This window comes from Sapajus apella, unplaced genomic scaffold (assembly GCF_009761245.1).
Source record: "Sapajus apella isolate SASKATOON/1434 unplaced genomic scaffold, GSC_monkey_1.0 scaffold4874, whole genome shotgun sequence".
NCBI lineage: Eukaryota > Metazoa > Chordata > Mammalia > Primates > Cebidae > Sapajus > Sapajus apella.
In genome coordinates this window covers 732-5,103 of record NW_022441798.1, presented here as the reverse complement: position 1 = coordinate 5,103, position 4,372 = coordinate 732, and the positions used below count along the sequence as shown (strand labels likewise).

At 38.6% G+C, this 4,372-nt stretch overlaps 1 pseudogene across 1 annotated transcript; it reads right to left on the bottom strand.

Annotated features, from left to right (window-relative positions):
* Positions 1 to 464: 464 nt before the first annotated feature.
* Positions 465 to 2,382, bottom strand: LOC116547817 (annotated as a pseudogene). The gene has a single exon (XR_004267192.1). The product of XR_004267192.1 is annotated as an N-acetyltransferase ESCO2 pseudogene (transcript).
* Between the last annotated feature and the right edge of the window lie 1,990 nt (positions 2,383 to 4,372).

Sequence of the window (4,372 nt, the reverse complement as noted above, 5' to 3'; positions counted from 1 at the left end):
CCCAAAAGTTCCAGCTTGGAAAACATAATGAGACCCCTGCCTCTATTTAAAAAAAAAAAAAAATTCAGGAATTCCCTTTACAAATTGAGAATATAAATTACTTGCCCAAGTGTAAATTTGCCTCTTTGCATCTGATGGGGCATTAGATAATCCTGGTCTAAGAGTGTGTTTTGTAGAAGACCAGGTCACATTTCTAGACAATAATCACTTTCCTTTGTCAGTGCTCTTACATAACAGTCAAGTAATTTTCCAATTATAGCTACAAAATTTCAGAGTGTAATTGTAATTAACAATTCAGAGTGCTAATCAGTAAATCACCCCAAGATTTTTCCTTCCTTTGAATCCCAGATAATTTTCAACAAATTTAATTCCTGACTTTTCAACTCATAAGGAACAAAACTGTGATATGTGTGTATGTGTGTGTGTGTGCATAAGTGTGAGTCTTGGTATTTTTTTTGATACTAAATAGTTTGTATTTTATAATAAAGATCTCTCTGAACTTATCCAGATAGTAACTGCTTTATAACTGAAATCAGCTTTAACTATTAAAATTATATATAAGAAAATTAGGAGTGTTACAGTACTTTGTTGCAAATAACTTGCCATCTGGTGTTGGGTCAGAAAATGCTATTTCATCAGAGCTGAGAAAACAGGCAAACATGAAGCAATTCCTGAGAGTATCAACCAGTTGTCTTGCAATGCGCTTTCTTCTCTTCAATCTGAAAACCCAGATTCTACTTATCCCACAGACTGCAGGTTCTGGTACATCTGAACATTGCCAAGCCCTAGGACATTCTTTAGAGTTTGGGGATTGCATACCAGTTGGTTCAGACAGGACACGAAAGGCCTGTTTGATGGGTTCTGCAATTAAACACCCAACTACTTGCTTTTCATCAGATATAAAAAGAAAAATTTTATTTTGTTTGGACATTTAGGAACAACTTGCTGGAAGCCCAATTCATTATCAACAAGTTCTAGGACATCTTCTACCTTTTTGATAGCAAAGCTTGGATCACGTGGTAGAACCAACACGATTTTCCCATCCCAAAACTCTGCTACTACATGTTCTTTCTTCCAACCCACATATTTGATTCCTTCCAGAAATCTGTGGTGATGCTGTACATGTTGCATTTCATCTTCAGGGTTGGAAGCAGTATATATCATGCCACAAGACTTACACACAGTAGCCCCAAAATGTTTCTGACCAGCGTCAATGACGAGTTGGTCTTTTGTTTTTTTACTCGTATCTCTGGTGTTAGTATTTTTCTGAATATTGGTCTGTTTCAAGAAGTTGACAGATCCCACAGAAGACTGTTCTTCACCTAAAGATCTTTTCGAATTGACTGAAGATGCATTGAAGATTGGATAGACAGTGGACTTAGGAGAAATTGCCTTCTCACCAAGAGAATCCTCTGAAGGAAAAGACTTATTTTTATCAACTTCATATTCCTTTGGAGAAACGCTGTCACCTGATGAGTCCTTTATTAATTTCTCTTGATTTTTACTGCTTGCATTCAGTAGCTCAATGTTCAATTTCTCTTCTAGGAACAAGCACTTTGGCACTTGCCTTGTCTCAAGTGTTTTTTTTTCCCTGACAGTCTCTACATCAGAATCTTCAATCAATTCTGATTTATTCTTTTGGGTGAGTCCCAGTGATGGCTCATTTTCCATGGACCATTTTCTAAGAGAGGATTTTTTTCTACTAACAAAAAATGCTGCTCCACCCTGGAGTGTAACTTGTGCTTTCATTTTTTGGCTTAGAACCCGAGGAGCATTGGGATTATTTTCAGCTGAATAGCAATTATTCTCTTTCTCCACAACTAGCTTACAGACTACTCGATTTTGCTTGGAATTTTTAGGATTCCTTGATACAGTCTTGATGTGTCTATACCTTGGTTGATACTTCGCAGTTAAACTGTTCTGCGGCTTTTTGTTGTTCTTCTTGGGGCAGACTGGTTTTCCCTGCATTTTTTCTGTCACAATGGGAAAAGATTTATCTTCAACATTATTTTTTAGATAAGTAGATCTCTCTTTTATCAGCTTCCTCTCCAATGGATTGAGGTACCGCTTATTTTGGTTGTAAAAAGATACAGTGGACGCAGCAGATTTAAATGGTGAGCCTTGATTTGCTGATGGCCGTCTATTTATTTCAGATGTTTTGAGTGCACTTAAAACAAAATGCCCTTGTTGAGAGAAATGCAGGTTTTCTTCATTTTTATCACTGTTTTGATAAAAACACTGCTTTTTATTAGGTGATGGAAACAGATTTTCAGTGAAGAGCAAAAGGCTGTCACAGTTCAAAAAATCCTGCTTCCTCTTCCTTGGAGTGAGAGCTGCCATCTTCTTTATTGAATTCCTGCGCCTCAGAGCTGGGCGAGCTCTCCTCCGGTAATATTATTATCATTATTTGAGACAGGGTTTTACTATGTTACCCAGGCTGGAGTGCAGTGGCATAATCCCAGATCATTGTAGCCTTGCAGCCTGGACTTAAGCGCTCCTCCCACCTCAGCTTCCCAAATAACTGAGACCACAGGTATGTGCCACCACACCGGGCTAATTTTGTTTTTATTTTTGTAGAGACAGGGGTCTTGTCATGTTGCCTGGGCTGGTCTCAAACTCCTGGCCTCAAATGATCCTTTCACCTTTGCCCTCAATATGCCTTTTGACCATATTCTAACTAGATTGTGTTTTTAAAATTGTGATAAAATGTGCATAACATAACATTTACAGTTTTAAGTTATATAGTTCTGTGGCATTAAGTATATTCACACCATTTAGCTACACCACCATCCATCTCCAGAACTGTTTTATCTTCTCCAGCTAAAATTCTATCAGGAAACAGTAACTTCATTCTCCCCTCCCTCCACCCCTGCCAATCACCATTCTGCTCTCTGTCCCTATGAATTTGACTAAGTACCTCATGTAAGTGGCATCATCCAATGTTTGTCTTTTTTGTGTCTGGCTGATTTCACTTGGCACGTCAAGGTTCACCCACGTTGTAGCACATGTTAGAATTTCATTTCTTTCTAAGGCTGTATAGTATTCCATTTATGCCTGCACCACATCTTGCTGATCTGCTTGACTGTTGATGGACATTTTGGTTGCCCCCACCTTCTGGATTTGTGAATAATGCTGCTGTAAATATTGGTCTACAAATATCTGTCTGAATGCCTGCTTTTACTTTTTTTGTGTATATAAGCATACCTTGGAGATACTGCAGGTATGGTTCCACGTCACCATAATAACACAAATATTCCAATAAAGCAGGTCACACAAATTGTTTTGTTTCCCAGTGCATATAAAAGTTATGATTACACTATATTGTAGTCTATTAATTTACAGTAAGAGCATTATGTCTAAAAATGTGGATTTTTGAAATTTTTATTTATTTATTTAGAGATGGGATTTCTCCATGTTGGTCAGGCTGGTCTTGAACTCCCGACCTCAGGTGATCTGCCCACCTTGGCCTCCCAAAGTGCTGGTATTACAGGAAAGAGCCACCGTGCCTGGCCAAAAATGTGCATACCTTAATTAAAAAATACCTTATTACTTAAAAATGCTAACCATTACCTGAGCCTTCAGTGAGTTGTAACCATTTTGCTGGTGGAGGGCCTGGCCTTGATGTTGATGGCTGCTGACGGATCAGGGTGATGGTTGCTGAAGGTTGGGGTGGTTGTGGCAGTTTCTTAAAATAAGACAAAAGTGAAGTTTGCCATGTCAATTGACTCTTCTTTTCACAAAGGTTTCCCTGTAGCAGATGATGCCATTTGATAGCATTTTATGGCAACAGAACTTCTTTCAAAATTGGTCAATCCCTTCCAACCTGTCACTGCTTTATCACCTAAGTTTATGTAATATTCTAAATCCTTTGTGGTCATTTCGTTTTTTAAAGCAATTTTTTTTTCACCTGGGTGCAGGTGGGCTGAGGCTGAAAAGGGCATCAGCCAATTTTATTTTTTCAAAAAGTTTTTAGTAGAGATGACATTTTATTATGTTGCCCAGGCCTGTTTTGAGCTCCTGGGCTCAAGTGATCCACCTACCTTGGCCTCGCAAAGTGCTGGGATTATAGATGAGCCATTGTGCCCAGCCCTTTGTTGTCTTTTCAACAATGTTCACAATCATCTACATCAGGAGTAGATTCCATTTCAACAAACCACTTTCTTTGCTCATCCATAAGAAGCAAATCCTCATCTGTCAAAGTTGGATCATGAGACTGCAGCAATTCAGTCACATCTTCAGATTCCACTTCTAATTCTAGTTCTCTTGCCATTCCCACATCTGTAGTTCCTTTCTCCACTTGAATCCCTCAAAGTCATCCATGGGAGTTAGACTCAACTTCTTCCAAACTTCTGTTCATGTTAATATTTTGACC